Consider the following 26927-nt stretch of genomic DNA (forward strand, 5'->3'; position numbering starts at 1 on the left):
CTATGAAGTAGTGCTTTCTAAGAAAGTCTCTTTGAGAGACTATGCAGTTAGACATGTGGCAGAAAAGCTGAAAGAGAAACTTCCTCTCTTCTGACACTTTTCCAACTTGGTGTTGGAAACTTCTGTTCCACTCTCAACTCCATAGTTTTTTCAGCCAACATATTTCCAAACCTTATCTTTTTGCCCATCTTTTCCTTCTCCCTCCCTTCACCCAACATATTGACATTTTGTTCAGATAACTCGAGAACACTCACACAGGACGTTGTGTGTGGGGATTAACTCAACTGTGAGAACTGGAGCCCAGGCAGCCCCAGGGAAGAACCGGTTCACACTCTGCAGAAGCAGAATACGGATTCCCACCAGAGGCGAAACAATGTGATTCTCCTATTCAGCAGGAGGCTGTAGATTCTTTTGAGATAAACTTTGAATTTGGGGCTCACCATAGTCTCTGCTTCTGAGGGACAAGGACAATGATTCCCCCCAGAAAATCCTCTCATGGGGACTTCGGGCTGCTTTCCATGTATGTGGTCCTCGTCGTGAGTCTCAGCTGCTGGATCTGCCTCAATGATTTTGTTTACAGTTTTTTTCTATGTTCCTAATCATTGTTTTTGGGAGAAAAAAGCCACTTGTTTAAGGTAACTTATCCTCATATTCCCAGACTCAGCTTGATTGCTGGCTATGAACACAAAGGATTACTTCTTCTCTTCTGAAAAGAACGTTCTTAAATACACACGGTAGGAACTGTGAGCACCCGTGCTCCTTCATGACCGGAATTAGACATAATGGGTGTAAGGAAAAAGTCAGCGTAGGAATTCTGTATTTTAGAAGTAAGAAGATGTTTCCAAGAGACATCTCACTCTTGACCTTGTAATTTTAGTGGGAGGGATTCATTCAACCCCATAACATTCAACTTCAATTATTAGAAACCACAGTAGGCTGGGCCAGGGATCGATAAACCAGGGTCCTACTCCCGTGCAGTGCCCCAGTGGTGGGGCTTTGCTCGGTTCAAGTAGTTTGTTCCTGGCCTTCTTCTGAAAACTAGAAATGATAACATGGCTGCAGGTACTTCCCAGGTTTGCTGGTGGGGGTGGGGGGTGTCAAATCCTACAGTGCAGACTTCTCAACGGAGTCAGAGAGAACGTTTGTGGGAAAATGGGTTGCTTTGTCTCCTGCTTTGATTTGGTTTTAGTTATGCTCTTTAGTTGGTAATTTGAAGCATCATTAAGAGAGCTCATAAATAGTGGCGTTTGTCAAAGTGGGACATGGTTTTAAGGGTTTGAGAAGCAGCGAGTTGGGGTTTGTGCTTTGTGTAAATGATCTTATGCTAACAGCATTGTAAACATTCTCTTAAATGAATACAACTATTTTCCTCAAAAATAAAACACAATTCAAATATGTTATACTTTTTAAACTGAGGCAGAGAAGCAGTCAAGTAAACTTTTTAAGATTTCTGTTGGACTGAGAAAGCTTTCTGGGTTTCCTGAGTTAAAGCAAGAACTGCTTCAAATTCCTCTCACTTGGATTACAGGTGTCAATTTACCATATTGCTCTCGAATCTGGGTGGCTTGGGGTGATCTGGGGGGTGAAAGCATGACTACCCTGTGGGCAGATAAGAGGTCAGAGGGCTCATTACTTGGGATAGGACAGTGAGCTGAGGCGTCCGTGGGCCTGGGGGGCGGAGGAAGAGCGGCAGCACATTGTCTAGGGGGGTTGCTGCGGTCAGCTCTCACCTTCCCAGACCTCCGTTCCCATCTCCTCAGACAGAGGCCGTCTCCTTGCTTATTTTTACAGGATATCCATAGTTATTTGCCCCAGCCCTGTGCCTCTTTAGGAAAGACCCAAGTGAAAGGGAACCTGAGAAGCCGTGAAGGACCCTGTCTCCCCGCTTCTCTCTGCCTGTCCACACCAGACCCTTCTGCCCGGGCTTTGTGTCCACTTCCACACCCAAGAAATGCCATTATATTCCAGGAACTGTGCCAGGCTCTGAGAATACAATGCTGACCAAAACAAATGAAGTTTACAATTTAGTGGGAGATACAATCGATTAAAAAGATAATTTTAAAGAGAGTGTGATATAGATTTGTATGGGGCTTAAAACAAGGAGAAAGAGACTCTCTCCTTTTCCCTGTTGAACTTGCTGTCAGTGCCGCTGCGGCTCAGATCTGCTGCTTCCTATCCACTCCACTTACACCCCAAGCTCCTTCCCCCTCTCACATATACACTTACTGGCAGCTAAGAATAGTACAAAATTTTCAAGGGAATAAAGAGTTGCTTAACTCATAAGTGTTTTCCAAGATTATTTAAAAATCACATCCATAAGTGATAATGTGAGACTAGATTCTCTGCCAAATTACCAGTTCCTCAGTCACAGTCTGGACTCTGTCAGGCTTGTTTTATTTATTAATCACTTAACATCTGGAAAGACTCAGTTGTCCCAGTGAACTTGGACACAGCCACCAGGAAATCACCTGACTTCTTTTCCCTCTGCAATAGTTTTCAGATGGTATTATCTTGTTAGTGTGGGTGATACCTCAACAGTGCTGCCGATATTCCAAATCATCCTGCTTCTTTTATCATCATCCGAGAGTGGAGAAGTCATGGGACAGACGACATGATGGTTCAACCCAGACCAACCCTTGGGCAAGATGGATCCTTCAACTTCTCCGCAGTGAGAATTTCCCAGCCAAGTGACCTTGCCACTTTTTAGCACTTGTTCCAATTAAGAATCCACAATTCCTTTTTAAAATTAATTTATTTTTTATTTTTTTATGTTTGGCTGCATTGGGTCTTTGTTGCTGCACACGGACTTTCTCTAGTTGTGGCGAGCGGGGGCTACTCTTCGTTGCGGTGAGCGGGCTTCTCATTGCGGTGGCTTCTCTTGTCGCGGAGCACAGGCTCTAGGCGCGCAGGCTTCAGTAGGTGCGGCTCGTGGGCCCTAGGAGTGCAGGCTCAGTAGTTGTGGCAGGCAGGCTCAGTAGTTGTGGCTCGCAGGCTGTAGAGCACAGGCTCATTAGTTGTGGCCCACAGCCTTAGTTGCTCCATGTCATGTGGGATCTTCCCAGACTAGGTCTCGAACAGTGTTCCCTGCATTGGCAGGTGGATTCTCAACCACTGCGCCACCAAGGAAGCCCAAGAATCCACAATTATTTTTTAAACCCCCAATTCCTGGTATTGGTCTATTGATTTGTACACACAACAGATAGCATCTCTCCGGAGAAATGTGTGCTCGTTCAAGCTGAAACAAGACAAGTCCACCCAGCACGAGACAGAGTGAGGAAGCCCAACCTTCCAGCAGGGCTGCCGTCAGCTCCTCATAAGCCACTTCTTGTCACTAGGGTGTTGGTAGCTTAGGGCTTAAAGATTTGCCCTGAGTATACTACTTTTATTTTGATATGAATATCTAGAAATTTTTAAGACCCAACAGAATGAGGCTAGAAGGGATGGAATTTCAGATACCATCTCAGAAAATGCACTTAGTAAGAAATCTTACATCTGCCATCAGTACTCAGGCAAGTAGATGGTTATTCTCACTCTACAACCAGCAACCAAAATCGTTCATGGAGCCTCCACGAGGCTGAGGGAGTCACTGTAGGTCTGGCAAAATCAGCCCTACCCACATGCAAGTACACAGGTTCATCACTCTACCAAGTGGAATTTTAAAATCTATCCATGTTCCTGCTCCTGTACATCAGTAAAACACTCAAATGATGATACTGTAAGTGTTCAACCTAACAGTAGGTGCGATAGCATCCTGTTGTTGGAATACGAATCATAAATACACGATGACAGACTGAACTCCTGGCCTCACACCGCCGCCTCCCTCGGTGCGCAAGCTCTCTGACATGGGACTCTGCAGTTCCTTCCATTAGAGGCAGGTGTACTGTCTCCACATTGATGTTAGGCTTGGCCTGTGCCTTGCACTGGCCAGGAGGACTGCAGCAGAGGTGATCTTACCAGAAGCTTGACATGGGGCTCATCCTCCCATGTCTCTGCTGACCCAGCCAGCTGATGGGTGGGGTAAGAGACAGGTAGAGCAGACCCAGACCCACCTGTAACTTGGAATCAACTAAACAGCCCAGATCTATTGACTTTCAGTCAATAACATGCTAAGGGAAGTGAATGACTGCTGTTTCAAACAGCAAGTGTCAACCGATAGAAATGCATATAAGTTATTGGTGGTTCTCCGTGGAGTGTGCAATTGCTGCAGATTGTTTTCTTCATTGTCTTCGCTGCGTTTTCTAATTATGCTGCACTTACGTCAATAAGTAAGATGTTGCTGTGATCTCCACCGGCCTTAAGTGACTTGGAACTGAGACGGGCACTGAAAAGCGTTAGAGGTTTTCCCTGTGCTATTTCCCAAGGGCCCTGCTGTATTCCCAGAAGACAACCTTTGAAAACATGTGCAGTCACAGACATTTTTACTATTTCCACATTTGTACTATTTTCTCAGATTCGATAGCCACAGTCATAAATTAGATGCATTGTTTTAAGTCCAAAACATGTACCCACCATTAACTGTTGAACTTTGATTCCAAGAGGTATTTTTAGTGCTTACTTAAGAGGTAGAGGGGCATGTAGAGGAGGTCTTTCAGAGAAAGGCTGGAACCCCAATACAGATTTTCAAAAAGACCCCAGGTTTAAACTTGACGTTTCATGTAATTTACTGTCTTTCTAAACACCAGCAGCAGTTAAAATGTAATTACAAAGAACTACATATATAATCCTAATAAAAATATGAGCTCTCGAGAAAAAAAATCTAACAAATTATGTGCAAAATTCTTATGGAGAAAGTGATATAATTTAATTAAGATTCATTAAAAAGACCTTAATAGAAAATGCACCATGTTCATGGGTAGGAAGGCAATATTATTAACATTTTCCATAAAAGTTCATTATAAATTTAATTCAATACCAATCAAAATCCCAAGAGGGTTTCTTTGGTGGTCTTTAGTGAGTCAACTCTGAAACGCATATGAAGGAACAGAAAACCAAGTATAGTTAAGACAAGCGCCTCCTAAGGTTCAAAATCTCACCACACGCAAGAGTGCTGCACAAAGCCCTACAGAACCACTTCAACGTGTACATTTCCTAATCTTGAAAAGTCAGCATGAGGTAATTTGATCCAAATACTATCAGTAACTTAATCCCACTCCCACCTTGATTAGAAGCAGGAAACCCCATGTGTTAAGTCCTGCATTCTGTTTGCACTTACCGGCAGGATAGCTGGGACTCAGAGGACAGCTGTCACTACAGATGTGAAGGACCGTCATGAGGAAGAATCCCATCCCCAGAATCCTGGAGGAAGGATTTTCTAACTATCAGAGCTCACAACAACTGAGGTGCAGCCTGTGCAGAAGAAGGCTGCCTGCCACAGACAACGTCTTATCCCCCCTCCATCCATTCACTAAACAACCCATTCAACAGCTGTTCACTGAACACCTACTGTGCACTGACGTAAACCACGTAGATGCACTACAGAACAAAACAGACATGGTCTCCACACACGCAACTCACAGTCTACTGGTGAAGACAGCAGGGTAAAGAAACAGACACGGGTCACATTCTGCAATTGTGTGCACGTGTCATTACATATGCACGTAGTCATATACATTATTTTAGACTTATATATAATTTATAATGTGAAATATATAATTAAATTAAATATATACTTAAATAACTAAATATATAATTGCATATATATAATTATTATATGGCATATAATAATTGTAAGATACATATAATTAAAAACATGAAAAATATCTCAGTGAAACCAACAGAACACAGTGAGAGTGGGTAATGAACTGGGGCCCTATTAGGGAGGATGTTCAGGAGAAGAGTGACTAATGTGCGAGGAAGGTGACCTTCTGGAGGCGGGCAGTCCCTGGGCAGAGGAAAGAGCATGAATAAAGCAAGGAAAGAGCTGGGAATTCTCAAGGAAAGGAGAGAAGGCCAGTGTGGCTTGAGCTCAGTGGACAAAAGGAAAGTGGCAGAAGAGGAGGCTGAAGAGGACATACACGGCCTCACAGGCTGCAACCATCAGCTTATTACTCTGAGTAAAGGGAAACCACTGAAAGGCCTTAGGCAGCTAACAGTGCTGTCTGAGTTTTGTGGGCTCCAGCTGGAGGGTGGATTTAGAACTGGGCAGGAGTAGTAGCAAGAAGACAGGCTCTTATCATTGTCCTTGGGAAACAGTGATGCCCTTGCTCCGTGAAGACATGACGATGCCTGGTTCCATCGTGGTGGCAACTGAGGTGAAGGGCAGGGAACATAATGGCGATAAATGTAAGAGGGACAAGTCAGAATGACTGACTGGAGGCTTGACTGTCTGTTTTGAACAACTGGGATATACTGTTGTGCCATTTGTCTTGCGTCTATTGTTGGTCGACTACTGCGTTATTTTCCAGGCACAGTGCTGAGGTTACAGTGATTAGTGAGATCAACACACAACAGTAAGGTGCTCCTGGTGAATATTATACAGGAGAACCATGCGACAGCTCGGGAGGCGCCCGAGAATATCTAGGATGAAGTGACAGGTGCTGTGGGGCCACCTGCAGGCTGTAAATAGTAATGGAAGGCGGCACGGCTATGTTATGATTACGGTTCTGCCACCTGATTCTCCTGAACTCTTACAATGAAGGGTTACCTTTCTTTTTTTCTTGGCTCTTCCAGTTATTTATTTATTTATGTTTGCTTTTTGGTTATCTATTTTAAATATAGCACTGTGTGTACATGTCAATCCCAAACTCCCACTCTATCCCTCCCCACCACCCTTCCCCACTGGTAGCCATAAGTTCATTCTCTAAGTCTGTGAGTCTGTTTTGGTTTTGTAGATAAGTTCATTTGTATCACTTTTTTTAAGATTCTGCATATAAGTGATATCACATGATATTTGTCTTTTTCTGTCTGACTTACTTCACTTAGTATGATAATCTCCAGGTCCATCCATGTTGCTCCAAATGGCATTATTTCATTTTTTTATGGCTGAGTAGTATTCCATTGTATATATGTGCCACATCTTCTTTACCCATTCATCTGTCAGTGGACTTTTAGGTTGCTTCCATGTCTTACCTATTGTAAACAGTGCTGCAATGAACATCGGGGTGCATGTATAATTTTGAACGAAGGTTTTATCTGGATATATGGCCAGGAGTGGGATTGCTGGATCACATGGTAGCTCTGTTTGTAGTTTTTTAAGGAACCTCCATACTGCTCTCCACAGTGGCTGCACCAGTTTGTGTTCCCACCAACAGTGCAGGAGGGTCCCATGAAGGGCTACCCTTAATTAACACCGAAACGCAGGGAATTTCTCTGGGCTGCTTCTGCCTTCCTCAGACCCATCTCCCACTCCTCGGCCTCCCAGCTACCTTTCAATCAAACTTATTAATATGGAAGCTGATAAATGGCTTAAGGTATTATTCTTTCTTGGAGCTCATGGATTTGAAATATGAATTTTTAAACACAAAATATCTTAAAGTTCAAAAGGAACAAATTTATAATAATTGATAACAGTATAATTTCAGAATGTGCATTACTAGTACATGTATTTGGAGAAGGTCCTGGGGATTATTTTCTAAATATACCTTAGCTAATGCCCTCATTGTGTGCATACCTGCCCCAGGTACATAGTAGAAGCCCTAAAAAGAAGCAGACTTGCTAGGAAACAGGTGCAGAGTGACTCCACAACAAAGAAATGAGGGCTCTGAGCCCCTGGTTCCCCCAAAGTCACTGTCGGCTGCTGGTAACACCTAAACTCACACTCCAAGATACCTCAGTACCTGGGCATTGCAGGAGGGAGAAAGCGGAGCTAATAGGAGGAAAGGTCCAGAGAACGGAAAGTTTATGATCATAAAAAAGCAATTTTGGGGCTTCCCTGGTGGCACAGTGGTTGGGAGTCCGCCTGCCGATGCAGGGGACACGGGTTCGTGCCCCGGTCCGGGAGGATCCCACATGCCGCGGAGCGGCTGGGCCCGTGAGCCATGGCCGCTGGGCCTGTGCGTCCGGAGCTTGTGCTCCACGACGGGAGAGGCCACAGCAGTGAGAGGCCCGCGTACCGCAAAAAAAAAAAAAAAAGTGAGTTATGTAAGGAGCTGACCTCAAAATAGTAAGGTAGTTCATTACACAGTGTTTGGGGCTTGTTGACATCAGTGGGCGAGGAAGCACGTGTGCTGAGGAGGAGACGAGACACTTTGGTTCCTCTTTAGAGGCTCCGTTAAGAGGCCGAGGAGAAAGAGCTTGAAGGCAGCTAGGCTGAGAGCACATTTGAGAATGTTTTACACTTGTCTGATGTCTTATTTATTCCCCCTGGGATGTAAATTATTTAAGAACATTAACAGCCTGAGGTAAAGAGCTAAGAGAGAAAGAAACGCTGAAGCCTCAAGAGAGAAGAATAAAATGAAAATGATGCCAGTAGGCAGGGGAGGTTATGGAAAAGTCAAGATTCCCGAATGAGCTCTGCATACCCCCCATCCTCCACGGGCCTCTGAGAGACTCGCTCATCAGCCAACTGTAAATCCTGGGAGTTTACAGCCCTTTTGAGAATTGTAAAAATGGGGAAACTTGGAAAATGGAAAGAACTGTAAAAATGGCTGTTCTTTCAAGTTTGGTATCTGTGACCTCTTTCATGTTTACCATTGCTCATGAAATGGGACGGGTTACCATAGGTAAATAGCAATTCATATATTAATCTGGTTTGCCTGGGAAAATTTCAAAAGTCAGTGAGAACTTTATGAAAATCCTCCTATTTCAAAACCAAATCAGGGACTTCCCTGGTCCAGTGGTAAAGAATCTGCCTTCCAATGCAGGGGACGTAGGTTTGATCCCTGGTCAGGGAACTAAGATCCCATATGCCACGGAGCAACTAAGCCCGTGCGCCACAACCGCTGAGTTCACGAGCTTCAACTAGAGAGAAGCCCGCGCACCACAACGAAAGATCCTGCATGTCTCAACAAAGATCCCGCATGCCGCAACTAAGACCCGATGCAGCGAAAAACATAAATAAAATAAATTTTTTAAAAAAGCAAATCAATACTTGCTCTATGTGTCCCTTTTTAGGGGATGGCAGCTTGGACACCCTCTACCACAGAAAGTCGACAAAGAAGGGGATGTGGTTGGAAGATACAGTGGAGGCAATACTGAAAGGACATCAGGATCTAAACTACAACCCAGGTTAGTCTCCTTCTGAATCTAGTTGGCTGAACAGCCCTTGCATTTCATTCAATTTTCCTATAACATAAATTTGTCAGGCCGTCTGTTCTCATTTTATTTCAGCGCATATGGCTTAAATAGAAATAGGATTCTCCTTTTTTTCTACATTTCCATCTAAATGAAATTCTATTTTTATTCAAGTGAAAATTCATTGGTGATCAGAGTATGTCTGTTCTAAAGATAGAGTTCATTGCCTAGCGATTCCTTAGGTGGCCTCACCTCAGAGTGGAGCCTTCAGCCGCTATGCATGTGCGACAGTGGGTTTCTGCTGCGGGTCTCTGAGCCATCCAGTGCTACTCCTGAGGCAGACTTCATGGGTCGTTTCATTTTAACAACTGGAAAACAAGAGGTCCTGATTAACAAAACAAAATATTATATTGGGACCACTTGCTTCGTTAAATTTATGTTAACATTGTCTCTATTTTCTGATTCAGCTGTACAGTTTTCCTTTCAGCAAAAATGCTTTCTGGTTGCTATACAACATTGTATGGGGGATTCTCTGGTGGCGCAGTGGTTAAGAATCCACCTGCCAATGCAGGGGACACGGGTTCAAGCCCTGGTCCGGGAAGATCCCACATGCCGCAGAGCAGCTAAACCCGTGTGCCACAACTACTGAGCCTGCGCTCTAGAGCCCACGAGCCACAACTATTGAAGCCCACACACCTAGAGCCCGTGCTCCGCAACAGAAGAAGCCACCGCAATGAGAAACCCGCGCACCGCAAGGAAGAGTAGCCCCTGCTCGCCACAACTAGAGAAAGCCCACGCCCAGCAACGAAGACCCAACGCAGCCGAAAATAAACAAATAAAATCTATATTTAAAAAATCGCACATATAGTCAACAATAACGTCTTGTGCACTTAAAATTTTCTTAAGAGGGTAAGTCTCATGCTAAGTATTCTTACCGCAATAAAATTTAAAACTTTAAATGTTATTTTTTTCAACTCAACAGGAATTTCTACCCTTCTCTGGCTTTAAATTTTTTCAGAGTAAACTCAGGAGCAACACATAGTTTTAGCTTTTTTTTTTTTTTATGTTCTCAAATCTAAATTTTTAACTCTATCCTATAAAATTGAGATTTTGTACAATATCTTAATATGACAATTTCTTTAGTTAAGAAACAAGACCTTATTATCATCATTATTAATTTTATAAAATCACTAAGTTTCCTTACCTGCAAGTGAACATGCATTTGTTTGGCGATTCCAAGACGAGTGCCTTAAAGAAAAGCAACTGAAATTTTATGCCAGATTGGTGGGAAAGAAGAGTTACTTAAATATAAACTGTGCCTTTGGGGCCCATTATTCCTGCAGTATTTCCTATTTTACAAGCTCCACAGAATGCCGAGATGTGAAAGTGGCTGAAATGGGTTAACACAGGCTGAGGACACTGTCCTCTCATTGTCCTGCAAAAGCCCTGATGCTTCCTACCCTCCAGGAAGCATCAGCATAGGTGTATGTGTGCAGAATAGGTAATTGGACCACAGGAGATGTTTCAATATTGGGGGGAATCTATTGGTCCTCCCAAACCCCAATATTACTTATTAAAATAGTGTTTTGGTTAATGACACATAGCCTAACGACCACAACTTACATTATTCAATCTACTCTGTGCCAGACAAGTTAAAGTTCTTTCCCAAGAACTTTATAGGACTTGAATAGGTAGAGCCCTGATGCCACAGGGTTCTCAAGTGTAGAGACGGAGACAAGGGCAGAGGTCTTTCACGCTCTGCATGAAAAATGAGAGAAATGTAGAGAGACCTGAGGTGTTGGGACTGGATGGTGGGAGGGGCCGGGGGAGGTGAAGATGGTGCCCTGTGGGGCAGTGCAGACACAAAGCTCAGCAAAGGGTTTTTCACTCTCCACCTGTGAAATCAGGTTTATTTATGTTAATGGAATGATCTCAAGGTCTTGTTGGGGGGTGCACCTCGTGCTCACAAGGACCAGAAGTCACCTGTTGTCCAAGGAAGCTGGAGTGGCAGATGGTGGGCCACTTTGAGTTTTAAATGCTCTGGGCTCTTTACTGTGCATCTCATATAATAAGCACCTAACAATTATATGCAGATTGAATAAATAAAAAGTAAACAAATCTATGAAAAGACTTAGGAAAATGTATATCAAAACATTGCAGATACGATCCCTGAAAGATAGAAATGTAGACAGTTTTAATTTTCTTTGAGTCTACCAAGTTTTCTACAATGAACGTTTATTATTTTCATGATTAGAAAAAAAAAAGATTTAAAAACAGCATCAACAACAAACTCATCAAGTGAAAGTAGCATCAGGGTAAGAAATGATGGCAGGCGGGGGACAGAGGAGGCACCGAACACACCAGACTCTTGAGCACAGGTGTCCTGGGTGTGCGGGGCTCTCAGGGCAGAAACTCGGTGCTCCGAGGTGACTGCTCCTGGCCAGGTGCAGCTGCTGGGCACTTGAAAATGCAGATGTGCTGTACGTGCAAATTACACACCAGGCTTCAAAGAAAAAATGTAAAGTATTTTATTATGATAATCCATGCATTTATGGCTTCTTTAATTCTCTCTGCATGTTTTGTAGTTTTCACTAAACAAGTCTTTCACCTCCTTGATTAATTCCTAAGTATTTTATTCTTTTTGATGCTATTGTAAATGGATTATTTTGTAATTTCCTTTTCAGATTGTTCATGGTTACTGTATAGAAATGTAACTGATTTTTGTATGTTGACTTTGTGTCCTGCTACTTTGTCGAGTTCATTAATTCGAACATGGGTTTTTTTGGTGGAATCTTTAGGATTTTCTACATATAACATCATATCATCTGTGAACAGAGATAATTCATTTCTTTTTTCTTTTTTTTTTTATATAGCAGGTTCTTATCAGTTATCTGTTTTATATATATTAGTGTATACATGTCGATCCCAATCTCCCAATTCATCCCACCACCACCACCACCCTGGCCACTTACCCCCGTTGCTGTCCATACGTTTGTTCTCTACATCTGTGTCTCTATTTCTGTCTTGCACACCGGTTCATCTGTACCATTTTTCTAGATTCCACAAATATATGTGTTAATATACAATATTTGTTTTTTTCTTTCTGATTTACTTCACTCTGTATGACAGTCTCTAGGTCCATCCATGTCTCTACAAATGACCCAGTTTTGTTCCTTTTTACGGCTGAGTAATATTCCATTGTATATATGTACCACACCTTCTTTATCCATTCATCTGTCGATGGGCAGTTACGTTGCTTCCATGACCTGGCTTATTGTAAATAGTGCTGCAATGAACATTGGGGTGCATGTGTGTTTTTGAATTATGGTTTTCTCTGGGTATATGCCCAGCAGTGGGATTGCTGGGTCATATGGTAATTCTATTTTTAGTTTTTTAAGGAACCTCCATACTGTTCTCCATAGTGGCTGTATCAACTTACATTCCCACCAACAGAACAAGAGCGTTCCCTTTTCTCCACACCCTCTCCAGCATTTGTTGTTTGTAGATTCTCTGATGATGCCCATTCTATCCAGTGTGAGGTGGTACCTCACTGTAGTTTTGATTTGCATTTCTCTAATAATTAGTGATGTTGAGCAACTTTTCATGTCCCTCTTGCCCATCTGTATGTTTTCTTTGGAGAAATGTCTATTTAGGTCTTCTGCCCATTTTTTGACTGGGTTTGTTGTTTTTTTTTTTATATTGAGCTGCATGAGCTGTTTATATATTTTGGAGATTAATCCTTTGTCCATTGATTTGTTTGCAAATATTTTCTCCCACTGAGGGCTGTCTTTTTGTCTTGTTTATAGTTTCCTTTGCTGTGCAAAAGCTTTTACGTTTCATTAGGTCCCATTTGGTTATATTTGGTTTTATTTCCATTACTCTAGGAGGTGGGTCAAAAAAGATCTTGCTGTGATTTATGTCAAAGAGTGTTCTGCCTATGTTTTCCACTAAGAGTTTTATAGTGTCCGGTGTTACATTTAGGTCTTTAATCCATTTTGAGTTTATCTTTGTATATGGTGTTAGCGAGTGTTCTAATTTCATTCTTTTACATGTAGCTGTCCAGTTTTCCCAGCACCACTTATTGAAGAGACTGTCTTTTCTCCATTGTATACCCTTGCCTCCTTTGTCACAGATTAGTTGACCATAGGTGCGTTGGTTTATCTCTGGGCTTTCTATCCTGTTCCATTGACCTATATTTCTGTTTTTGTGCCAGTGCCATATTGTCTTGATGACTGTAGCTTAGTCTGTAAGCTTAGACTGTAGTATAGTCTGAAGTCAGGGAGTCTCATTCCTTCAGCTCCGTTTTTTCACTCAAGATTGCTTTGCCTATTCAGGGTCTTTTGTGTCTCCATACAAATTTTAAGATCTTTTGTTCTAGTTGTGTAAAAAACGCCATTGATAATTTGACAGGGATTGCATTGAATCTGTAGATTGCTTTGGGTAGTATAGCCATTTTCACAATATTGATTCTTCCAATCAAGAACATGGTATATCTCTCCATCTATTTGTGTCATCTTTGATTTCTTTCATCAGCGTCTTATAGTTTTCTGAGTACAGGTCTTTTACCACCTTAGGTAGGTTTATTCCTAGGTATTTTATTGGTTTTGTTGCAATGGTGAATGGCATTGTTTCCTTAATTTCTCTTTCTGATCTTTTGTTGTTAGTGTATAGGAATGCAAGATAGTTCCGTGCATTAATTTTGTACCCTGCAACTTTACCAAATTCATTGATTAGCTCTAGTAGTTTTCTGGTGGCATCTTTAGGATTATCTATGTATCGTATCATGTCATCTGCAAACAGTGACAGTTTTACTTCTTCTTTCCCAGAAAAAGTAAAAGAAAATCTTTTAGGATTTTCCACATATAACATTATATCATCTGCAAACAGAGATAATTTATTTCTTCCTTTCCAGTTTGGATGCCTTCTTTTTTTATTTCCCCCCCCTTGTATAATTGCTGTGGCTAGAACTTCCAGTACCGTTTTCCTCACACATTCTTTTCTTGACTTTCTTCACATCTTCTTTTAGTTCTTTGAGCACCTTTAAGGCAGTTGTTTTAAAGTCTTTTTCTGGTGTATCTGCCATCAGGTAAAGGTACAGTACATTCAGGGATGGTTTCTGTTGAATTTTTTTCCCTTTGAATGAACCATACTTTCTTGTTTCTTTGTATGTCTTGTGATTATTTTGTTGAAAATTAATTTGAATCTAATAATCTTGTAACTCTGGAAATCAGATTGTTTTCCCCTTCCCTAAGGTTTGCTTTTTTTGTTACTGTTTTTGTATATTGCTTTTGTTTGGTTTGCTTTGGTTGTTATAGGCTGTCTCAGTGCCAAAGATCAGCCTGAGGTGTAAACGTAAGATATTCTCAGGTCTCTTCTGAGCCTGCACCTTTCCCAGGCATGTGTGGTCACTTTCTAACTTACCCTGTATATGCAATTGTTTTTGAATGTCCTAGTCTTAATGTCTGGCTCCCAAAAAGTGAAAAAGAGAAAACTGTTCAAGCCTTCAATAGGCCCAAGAGAGTTACATCAGACAGATTCTGCCAGTTCAGCTGTGGTCTAGGTGGGGGACAGCCTCCTGCTGCTCCTGCTTCACCAGTTTCCTGGAGCCCCCTGCAGTCAGCTCTGATGCTTTCTGCCTTTCCAGGAACCTGTTCATTTCACCCGAGTTATCAGTTGCTCTTAGTACTTCCTTGTACCGCCTTTCATTTCATGAGGTCAGTAGTGATGTCCCCTCTTTCATTCTTGGTTTCAATAACTGGAGTCATCTTTCTTATTCCCCTGGTCAGTCTAGCTAAAGGCTTGTCATATTGATACTTTCAAAGAACTGACTTTTTGGTGCCACTGCTGTTTCTATTGTTGTCCTATTTTCCATTTCACCTGGTACTGCCTTAATCTCTGTCATTTCTTTCCTTCTGCTTCCTTTGGGTTTATTTTCTCTTATTTTCCCAGTGCCTAACGGTGAAAGTCAAGGTTATTGATCTAAGATCCTTCTTCTTTTTTAATATAGACATTTAGAGCTATAAACTTCCTTCTAAGAAGCATTTTAGTGGCATCTCATAAATTTTGGTATCTTGTGTTTTCATTTCCATTAATCTCAAAGTATTTCCGAATTAACTCTCTGACTTCTTTCTTGATCCATTGGTTATTTAGAAGTGTGCTGTTTCATTTCCACACATTTGTGTGTTTCCCAAATTTCCTTCTGTTAATGATTTCTAATTTGATTCTGTTGTGGTTGGCAAAGATACCTTGTATAATTCAATACTTTTAAATCTATTGAGGCTTGGTTTGTGGCTGAGCATATGGTCTATCCTGGAGAATGTTCCATGTTCTCTTGAGAAGAATGTGTATTCTGCCGAGGTAAGGTGGAGTGTCTTAAAGATGCTACTAGGACCCATTGATTTATATTGTTGTTCAAGTCTTCTGTTTCCTTGTTGATCTTCTGCCCAGGAATTCTGTCTAGTATTTAATGTGGAATTCTGAAGTTTCCAACTATTATCCTTGAATTGTCTATTTCTCCCTTTAATTCTAACAGTTTTTGTTTCATGTATGTTTGGAGACATGTTGCTAGGTGCATATATGTTATAATATCTTTCTGGCTGGTTGACACTTTAATCATTATGCAACATCCCTTTTTAATCTCTAGTAACTAGTTTTGTTTGTTTTAAAGTTTATTTCATCTAATATTAGTGTAGCTATTCCAGCTCTTTTATGTTTGTTCTTTGCCTGGTATGTTTTTTCCCATTCTTTTACTCGCAATTTGTTTGTATTTTTCAATCTAATGTGTGTTCTTTTGGACAGTACATAATTGGATCTTGTTTGTTTTTTTTTTAATCTAATCTGACAAATTTTGCCTTTCAACTGGATTATTTAATCAATTCAGTTTGAATGCTATCATAATATTGTTGAACTGACATGTGCCATTTTGTTTTTTGTTTTTATATGTTTCATATTTTTTGTTCAAGTATTCCTCCCTCACTGCCTTCTTTGCATTTAGAGAATATAGTGTAACATTTAAATTCTTTTTATTATTTTTAGATATAATTTTTGTGTCATCGTCTTAGTGTTTGCTCTAGGGCTTACAGAATACATCTTAACTCATCGAAATCGACTTCAGATTTATACTAATTTATTCCAATGATGTATAGAAACTTTCTTCCTGTTTAGCTCCTTTCCCTCCCTTTTTGTGATATTACTGTTATATATGTTCCAAGTCCAATGATACATTTTATTAATTATTGCTTTATATAATCTTATGTCTTTTATCAAAGCTAAGGAAAGGAGCATAAGTATGCATTTGTAGCATCTGTCATATTAACCTTTTCAATTAATTCTTTTTGGTTTTCTTAAGTTATTTCTGTGGATTTGAGTTAGTCTGGTGTCATTTCCTTACTCCAATGCACTTTGTTCCCTCCCAGTCCATTGTACAGTTATTGGCCAATATATTACATTTCAGTATGTTATTGGCCCCCAAATTTATTATATACATATTGTTTTATGCAATTATTTTTAATCAGTCAAAAGAAAAATGGAGAAGAAATGTGCAGTGTTGCTGTACTTTGTAATTGGCTTCATAACGATCTTTTCTGGTGTCCCTTTCATGTGTGCATGGATTTGAATTACTGTTTTGTGTCCCTTGTTTTCAGCCTGAAGAACTTACTTCTTGCAGGCAGGTCTTCTAGCAAAAAAGTCCCTCAGTTTTTCTTTATCCAACAAGGTCCTTGTCCTGACTTTATTTTGAAAGATAGTTTTGCTGGACGTTTTTTAGTTTCCACACTTTGAATATGCCATTTTGCCTCCTCTGGCCTCAACTGTTTCAGATGAGAAGTCAGCTGCTAATCTGAATGTTTGGGGATGAGTCGGCTTTCTCTTGCTGCTTTCAAGCTTGTGGCTGTCTTCAGCTGTCAACATTTCAGCCATGATGTATCTATTTGTGGATTTCTTGGCTTTTACGCTTCTTTCTTTTCCTTTAATTTTTTTGATGGGTAGATTAATAGTTTTCCTCATGTTTGGGAGGTTACCAGTTATCGTTTCTTTGAATAGTTTTTCATTTTCTTTCTCTTCTCCTCAATTACCTCCTTTGCACATATGTTGTGCACCTAATGGAGCCTCGAATTTGTCTTCAGTTTCCCCCCTCTGTTCTGCAGTGTGTGATCTCTACTGATCTTTCTTCAAGTGTGCTGATTCTTTCTTCTGCCAGCTCAGATCTACTGTTGAGCCTCTCTAGTGAAGGTCTGATTTTGCTTATTGTCATTTTCATCTCCAGAATTTTTACTTTATTCTTTTCAATAATTTCTCTCTTTATTAATATTCATATCCTCTGTTTAATGAGACACTGTCCTCCGACCTGCCTTGAGTTCTTTAGGCATTTAGTTCTTTGAACACCTTTACTATCGCTGCGTTGGAGTCTCTGCTAAGTCTACCATTTGGGACCCTTCAAAGGCAGTTTCTCTTGCCTGCTTTTCTCCCTGTTTATGGATCACACTTTCTTGTTTCTTTGCATATCTCAGAATTTTTGGTTAAAAACAGGATATTTCAGATAATACATTGTAGCAACTCTGGATACTGATTTTCCCTCCCTGGTGGTGTTGTTTGCTTGGTTGTTTATTTGTTTAGTGCCTTGGCTGACCCAGTTCTCTGAAGTCTATCTCCCCACCAGTTTGCCCCGCTGATACCAGGTGCAACCTCTAATATCTCCAACCAGATTTTCCCCCCATTTATTTTTATTTCTTCTAGTCTGGCTACCTAAGTTTCACCTCTGGGTCAGCACAAGTCACTTTTTTTGTCAAAGGCCGTGTTTAAGCCCCCTTAGGGAGATTTTTCACCCTTTAACATGCTATGTGTGTGGGGCTTGGAAGCAGCTAACACAGCTCAGAAAGTTTACCTTCTTTACCTCCTATTCATCCAGACAGCAGGAGCTTGTGCTTTCCCTTTCTGACCTCTCCTGAGAGACACTGCATGAGGCTTGAATACAGTCTTTCTGCTGCCAGGGTTGACTCACTATTACTTACAGGCCTGGCTCCCTAGGAGTTACCACTGGGTCAGAACAGCTTACTGTTTGCAAAGTTTTGGTCACAAGTCCCTTGTGCCTGTGTGACTTTGCCATGTGTTGATGGTCTGTGTGTGGCTGGGAAGTGTTTTCAAGTCTGCTGTTCTTGAGGTGTGCACAGACTCATCGATGCCCAGAATTGATGTGAGCCCAGCAGAGCCCTTGCTGTCCCTGGTTGTCTCCACGAAACTTCTGGCTGCTCTGCCACTTTGCTTACAGCGTGGAGCTACCAGCCCTCTTCTTAGTTTCTCTCTACCAAGATGTCTATAATTGTTGACAAGGCGCTTGGGCGAGGGGCTCCCGGTGAAGTCAGGCCATCGCGCAGGCTGCAGGGCTCCTCCAGGTTATGTCCTGCCTTCCTTCTGCACCACTGCCGCAGAGTGGTGTGGGGAGGGGGCCCTCTTCTCCTGGAGTGACACTCCTGCTCTACAAGTGGGTGCCAGGAGGGGAGAGGGGGCAGCCCTGATCTTCTTGCTTGGTTGCCCTCCCAGCATGGAGTCTCTGCCCTCGAGTGGGCTGGGGTGCAGATCATGGGACTCAGCTGCTGGGGAAGAGCTTCCCTCCTACAGATGGGAACTGAGGAGAGGAGAGACTGGTCCCTTCGGCTGCACCTGCTTCGGCCACGTGGTGCAGGGGGAGAATGAGAAATGGCGGCAGCTCGTCCTTCCCAGGATGAAACCACAGCCCCAGCCCGGGAGCTGGAGGAGAGGGAGCCCATGTGCTCAGCTGAACCTGCCCAGGATGAAGCCTCTGCAACGCAGAGCCTGGGGGACGGGAGGAATCGGCCTGGTCGTGGCTCAGATGTCTCTACATTAACATGGTAAGAAGCAGGCAGAGAAGTTTTAAATCATCGTGGCCAATGCCAGTTGAGGCTCAATCAGAAATCATGATATTAAGTCACTATAGACGCTTGTACCTCAGCAACAAGTGCTTTTGCAGAGCTTTAGTAAGCTAGTCTCAATTTCCTAAGCAGATGAGAGTTTTTGACAGGGCCCCCAAGAGGCAAGAAGAAACATGCAGGGCAGGGTGGGCTTCCCTCTGGGACAACCCAAGGCCCCCAGGCAGCTCAGTGTGCACAGGAGTCCCAGACAGCTCGGAGAGGAAAGGCAACAGAGCCAGAAGTCACGATGACCTGCTGAAAACTGTGCCCACAATTGACTCGAATAAATCAGGAGTCTCCTGCATTCCTGGATGAAAAATCTGCAAACTTTAAGAAGCTAGAATTTCTTCTGTCTGGAAAATAAAATCATAAATCCTGGTCAGGCAGGTCAGTCCACCCACAGGAAGTTCAGAAGCACTTTCTCTGGCTTGGTGTGTAGGAGTTTCTGGCTTAGATGAGGCACCCAGTAACATACTGCTTTTCAGGGAAGATGGAAACTAGCAGGGCCCAGGCCCCTTGTTGTACTAATGAGGCCCAGAGAGGTGAAATGATTTGCTGACGATCCCCCAGGCGTGGGGGCCAGTTCCAGCTGCAGTCCCTCTCTCTGATAGAGGAGGAGCTTGAGGACCCAGCATCCCTCCAGCAGCAACTGGGCCAACAGGCTTGAAAGTGGAGGCGTCTGCTCTCCAGCAGAGACTGTGTCGGACTCAGGAGGGCGGGTTGGTAAGACAGGCTTTCCAAGATTAAAGTGAAATTTTACAGCTTAGCACATTAGCAAGTCTAGCCTCTCCCATCTCCACTTACTTTCTTCCTTCAGCTTTAATTTTTTAAAACTCACTCCTTCGGGTTAAAGCCTTGGAAGCTGGTATGAAAAGCCAAAAGCAGGTCACCTGAGTGGCTGCCATTGTGACCACCGTTAACAGCTTGATGTTTAATACTTTGTTGGATTGACGCTTGCCCAGTTGAGGAACGTTTGGGAAAAGGCTCAGTGTGAGGAAGACCCAGGCTGGTCAGTCCACATGGGAGCCCCCGGGCAGGTGGGGAGGACGCAGGTGGGGAGATAGACCAGGGCCGTTAACAGAAGCAAGACCACCATGAGCAACTGCCAACTCCTGCCAGGTCCTTACTCTGTGCCTGGCACCGTTCTTATTTATGTTTCATCTTATTTAGTCTTCACAGCAACCTATGTCAGTGATATTATTATTATCTTCATTTTGCAGCCCAGTACCTCTACTGCCTTGCACACAGTGATAGCATTGGGATAAACTCAGGTTACGTTCTGGGTCAAAAGCTATGCTCCGCTCCACTGCCAAAGCAAAGCAAACACGATGATTTTCCCTAACACCATCTCCATGGATTATTGTCTCCCGGGGGTAATCTTTATAAATGACTCTCAGTGACACCCCAAGTTACATCCGATGCCGTAGGAAAGGCAAGGTGAAGGAGTATTTGCCAATGTGCAGATCCATCTCCACCGCTAGAAAAGTGAACCTAAGTGCCAGGCTTAGCATCAGACCCCTGCTTTCATTTAGTAAAGGGCATGGAGCTTTATATGTTCCCTCAGTTTATTCCAGGATGCGACAATGTCAGTTTTGAAATAGGCAACGGTAAATCTCCCAGGGCCAACAACTGCATCTCTACAGTTTCCAGCCACCCAAACATCTTCTGGAAATTGGCCTGAAAGATGTAAACTTCAGAGCAGTTGCTTGTATTTCCTGGTCTTTTGCCGTTGGTCCGGCTCCCTGCCAGACCTCCTGCGATGAGAGCTGTGGTCTACACACAGCAGGTTTTTGTGGACTGAACTGAATTCTGGCTGTTAAGAGTAAATAGAAAAATTTTTTGAAGTGTTGCTCTCTCCTGGGAATAAATAAAACTTGAGCTTTGGAGGTCTTCACAGAGTCCTAACGGCTTCACCTTGCTGTGCGAAGCACTGGGGACTCTGTGTGGAAGGAAGACCGTGAGAGAAGCGGCAGACGCGCCCTACACCCCCCACACACCCCGTAAATGAGACATTCAGGAAAGGACTTCATTTGCACCAAAATCTCTTAATATTTTACATCAGGAGTAGGGAGATATTGCCTGAAATACCTGAGTAATTATCTCCACTTCACTTCAGTTTTAAACCACAAATTTGTGACTTAAGAAAAAGTGACAAAGGTAAAAAGAGGTTCTTTGTTTCGGTTTCTTTGTTTCGGTTTCTTTGTTTCGGTTTGGTCTCATGTGGGCCATTTTTAAAGCCTTTATTGAATCTGTTACAACACATCTTCTGTTTTATGTTTGGGTTTTTTGGCCGCGAGGCATGTGGGATCTTAGCTCCCCGACTAGGGATCGAACCCGCACCCCCTGCATTGGAAGGTGAAGTCCGCACCACTGGACCGCCAGGGAAGTCCCAAAGGGAGTTTATTTTTATTTTCAGCTGTAACTTAGAAGCAATTCTGATGTCTGAGCACAGGGTGCATTGGAAATGCTCTCACCACCTCAGCATCCCCATCTCCAGGACATGTCCACCTCAGGCAACCCCAAGCCTCCACCTGGGACCTGGGGCAGGGGGAGCCCCAGTGGCACGTGAGAACTGGAGGAGAAAGCCCTTGGCATTGGTGCCCCTTGGATGGGACGACCCTGGGGCCTCTCCCAGTCATCCACAGTGATACTCTGCTTATTAATGACCTTCTCCTCCCCACGGCCCCACCAGTGACTTGGGGGCCACCTCCCAAATAAACCACTTGCTCAGAGTTAGCTGCAGAGTCATTTGTGACATAGAGAAAAAGCTATAATTTCCTGCTGATGGAACCAAGAAGGGCATTGTTAAGAAACCGTGCCTGCTGTTTGCTTCCAGAACTGGTTTTGATTGGCTTTTGTAGTATTTTCACCGTCTCTCAAAGCCATGTGAATGTATAAAAATATTAAAATATTCTTAAAATCCAACTAACTGGCTGAAAAGTATGCAAAAAGTTAAACGTTAGAGTCCTCAGTCCTTCTCCAAGTGGACTTGAGTGGACGCCATGATCTGGGCAATGAAGCCACTTCCCTGTGACGATAAAAATTGCTGCTTCAGGGGCTTCCCTGGTGGCGCAGTGGTTGAGGGTCCGCCTGCCAATGCAGGGGACACAGGTTCGTGCCCCAGTCCGGGAAGATTCCACATGCCACGGAGCGGCTGGGCCCGTGAGCCATGGCCGCTGAGCCTGCACGTCCAGAGCCTGTGCTCCGCAACAGGAGAGGCCGCAACAGTGAGAGGCCCACATACCACAAAAAAAAAAAAAAAAAAATTGTTGTTTCAAATTTCTGGAAAAAAGCACATAAAATGAGCAAATTGTAAGTACATAAGTCAATGAATTTTACACACACATACAACCCCATGTATCCAACCCCCAGATCAACATATAGAACCTTTCTGACACCCTCGCCACTCATGATTCTGACCTCTATCACCATAGTTAGGATCTTCTGTTCTCAAACCTGGTATCGTTGGGCTCACCCTTTCTAGACTCTTGTGTCTGGTTTCCTTCCCTTTCTGGTTTTCCTTTACTGAAAATTCTTAGGGTGATAAGCTGACAATGAGCTATCCTGTGCCTAAATGATCACAGATGCTGAGCCACTGAGTCCCACCCACGAGAGTTCGCATGAAAATGACACATACGGGGCTCAGCCTGGTCCTACAGCTGTAGAGTCCTTGGTCCTGTCATCTGCGTGACTGCGGTGGGTCACGTGGACATGCAGGCACAGGTTCTGCCTTGTTGAAAGTTCACAGTTCGTGGCACTTCACCTACAGACACGAGCTGGGCATCCAGGTGCCCCCCGCTCCCCTCCCGTCCCTTCTGTCTTCTCAGAAAACAGCCTCGACTCCCATTTCCATAGCACCGTGCTGTCCAAATGCAGCCCCGTCATGGTTTGATTTGTTCCCGTGGTGACCTTTGAGACAGATGACAGGCATGACACGGCTGATCTCCATGGTGAAGCCGCGTCAGAAGAAGAGCGGGTTCCTGGCTGACGTGAGGCTGCAGGGCCTGGAGGCAGGGCTGCGGAAGGGCCATGTCTCTAACCCTGGCAGCTCTTCCCTGCCCCACGCGTCACCAGGTGGCACCCACTCCTCCGGGCACCGCCCACCAGGTCACAAGCAACGGAGCCCTGACGCCACCTCCCCTGCTGCTCAGGGGCTGGGAGAGGCCCCAGGTAGGAGAGGCCACGTGGAGAGACAGGGAGGCGGACACACGAGTGAGAAGCCGCGTGAGGAGTGGCTCCTCCGGCCTCAGCCAAGAGGGTCAGACAGCGGCCCCGTCCTTCCTGCACTCCTGACCCGGAGTCACGTGCAAAAGAAAACGGGTGTTTTAACCCCCTAAGTTTTGCAATAGCTTGTTACAGAGCAATAAGTAACCAAAACACACCCTGGTGGGGAGGGGTGCTGCCCACCTACGTGCTCTTCTGAGCACCCGATGCAGCAGGGAGCAAACACCCAACCACTGATTTCATCCCAGAAAAGGCACTAAGATCTCTGCCTGGGGCTCAGCGACATCGTGTCTTCTGCGCTCTTCCCGTCTCGTCTTCAGTGACGTAAACCTCAGGAGTGGACATCGTGGAAGCTGAGAGGGGCCTCCGGTCAGGCAGCTGTGGGCTCTGTCAGCTCCTCCAGCAAAGTGAAGACAGAGGCTCGAGCCTCCTTCCTTAGGAACAGCCGTGCACGGTGTGCAGTGAAGGGCTTGGTAAATGACACCCTGGTAACCAATGGCTCTAATTACGAGCCGGCGAGTCTTCTCTTTTAAGGACTTCTAGCTTGAGGCCTAAGGATAACATCCCTGGGGCTGCGTCTGAATCAGGATGACCGGAAGCCTTCAAGGAAGGTGCTGGGTTTGTGGTCCCCGCTCACCTGGAGGCCTTGTGTTTGAGGCCCGAGCAGGACCCCTCCCTGAGGATCAGGTGAGGAAAGGGATCATCTGTCAAGTTCCTTTTGCAGCTGCAAGATGTTCGACATCACTAGGACCTGTTTCGGCTACTTCTGCAGAACAAATCACTTCACAACTTAGTGCCTTCAAACAAGCACTTTATTTTGCTTTTACACAAATCTGGGGAGCCAGGAATTTGGCAAGAACGTGGCTGTGCCGTTTTCACTTGGGGCCTTTCACGTAGTTGTGGCCCAATGTCAGCAGAGGCCGCAGTTGTCCAAGAGCCCTGGGGCCGGACACCCGGGGGGGCGGGGAGCTCACTTCTGGGAGCACGGCTGGGCACGGAGCAGAGACCCTCATCCACACGGGTAACTCCTCACACAGCCTCCCACGCTGGCTCCCCCACTGAGTGTCCAAGGAGAACCAGGTGGAAACCATGGTGACCCAGCTTTTAAAAAGTGAAAAATTCAGAGTTTTTTTTTTTTTCAGAGTTTATTTTTAAGGACAAATTGGAAGACTATATAAAAATACAGTGAATAAAATAAATTTAAAGAGCAAAATATTTCATGAACTTTAACTTCAAAAATAAGTTACAATTTCATTGGTTATTAAATTTACTGTGAAATTATTTCTTCTTGTGTGGAGCTTTGCCAAGCTCATCCAGACCTGCCGGAGGTGCGTCACTTTGCTGGGCTGCAACTGCCTGCGGGGCCGAGGGAGGGCAGACGAGAGCAGAAGCGACGGGGCCAGGTGGGCTTGGTCACTACAGGGTGATTCTGAGTATTACTAAGGAAGGAACAGAGAGGAAGGAATGCCAGCATGGGAAATGGCTCCAGAGCAGTTGTGCCGGGTGGGAGTTCACTGCTTTTACTTGGACTGAGCAGAGGGTCGGAGTGAGAAGGTAACAAAACTGCGTAGCGTAGTGGAGAAGTCAGGAGAAGAGGGGAGAGGCCAGCTCTTGGCACTGAGCCACGTGGCTTTGCGGAAACACTCAAGGAAGAGCCAGCAGGGCTCCCCAACCCCCGTCCCTCCACCATCACCACACCGACCTCGCGAGTCCCCAGCCTTGGTCTCCAGCTCGAGACAGGGCGCTTTAGTTTTCTATTTTCCTAGGAATTAAATTCTAAGAAGATGGCATTAGAATTGCATTTTCAAAAGAGCGTTTCATAAACGGAACTGTAAGGAAATGGGAAATTAAAAGAAACATTTTCTTATTCAAAGGGAAGAGAATGAGAGCAGTGAAATTGCATTAATAAAGGTCACATGGGCCTGTTTCTCATGGATTCTTCAATCTCTTTAATTTGTCCTAACTTACTCATTCCCTGTCCAGAAATTAAGGGCTTGCTACAAGCCTTCTGGGTGACTATACACTTTGGCACCGAAATCAATAATTAAAACTATATATATAGGGCTGCCCTGGTGGCGCAGTGGTTGAGAGTCCGCCTGCCGATGCAGGGGACACGGGTTCGTGCCCCGGTCCGGGAAGATCCCACATGCCGCGGAGCAGCTGGGCCCGTGAGCCATGGCCGCTGAGCCTGCGCGTCCGGAGCCTGTGCTCCGCAACGGGAGAGGCCACAACAGTGAGAGGCCCGCGTACCGCAAAAAAACAAAAAAACAAACAAACAAACAAAAAATAACTCTCTCTATATATATACATATATAATATATATATGTATATATATATACATATATAATATATATATGTATATATATATATACATAAATAATATATATATGTATATATATATATATTCCTTTTCCACCTAAAAAACAAAGAAAACGGGTCTACAGTATCTGCATCAGTGGCTGGCCTGGGCCTTGTCTCCAGCTGCGCAAGTCATGCGGCTTCTAAACGATAATGACCGTTTCTGGATAACTGAGGTTTTCTTCTTCAACGAACAAGCAAGGGCCCGAGCGTGGAGCCGGGAACCCTCTCTGCTCGAGGACGAGGCGAGGTCGGCGGCCCGCTGGGCAGCGCGGGGTCCCTCCGCCCCAGTCCGCCTGCTGGCTGCGCAGGCCTGATGCGGCTCCCACCCCGGGCCGGGCTTCACGCCGGTCCGTGGAGGGCAGAGGCTCAGCTGGTGCCAAGTTAAATCGCCAGGTCCTCCTTTCTGAACCCCAGAAACGAGGGGCCTCAGGAGGAGGAAGCATGAGGCAGACGTTAGTTACGGCCCGAAAATCAGACGCTGGGCCTCCACATCGGGCTCGCCTACCTCCCTTCTGTTTCCTTGTCACTGAAACGGGGCCACTGAGGTGGGGCTGAGGGCGTTTCCTAAGACAGTCACCGGAAGCGCCTCACAGTAAATACTAGCTGCCGGGCCTCTCGGGCGGGACCAAGGACGGAGCCCCCCTCGGGAGGGGCCGCCCCCGCCCGGCTCCAGCATCTCCCAGAAGCCGGAGCCGGACTGAACGCCAGCCCTGGGCGCCCGAGGCCTCTCCCTTCTTCCTGCCCTGACAGAGGCTGGTCATCCAGCGCCGTCCTGCCCTCCGGGCTTGGCCCCCAAATCCTTGCAACGTGCGTGGCCTTCCAAGAAGGTTCGACCAGCGGGTCACAGACAGCCACGGCCTAGGAGGCGGCCTGGGGGGCTGCGAGGCCGCTAAGCATCCCCGCCCGCGGGTGAGGCAGGCAGCCCTGCAGCAGGCCGCCCTCCGCCGGCCCGGGCTGCACACCAGGGCTATCAACACCCTGGTGGTGCCGAGAAAACACCAGCTGCTGCGGAACCCGCGGGGAAGCTTACCCGGTGGCGACATCACCACGTCCGCCGGTCGCACGCAAGCCGGATACAGCCGCCCACACGCAGTGCGGAAATCGCCTTCCGCGGTCTTCCACGCAGGCGGAGGCGGGCGATGAACCGTCCTGCCCGCACCGCGCCTCTCGGTCTCCTCTTCCGGTTCCCAGCGTTCTCGTACTTCACACGCTGCAGAGAGAGCGCACTGCAGAAAGAAACAAAGC

Source organism: Grampus griseus (genome assembly GCF_964374135.1).
Source record: "Grampus griseus genome assembly, chromosome: 9".
Taxonomy (NCBI): domain Eukaryota; kingdom Metazoa; phylum Chordata; class Mammalia; order Artiodactyla; family Delphinidae; genus Grampus; species Grampus griseus.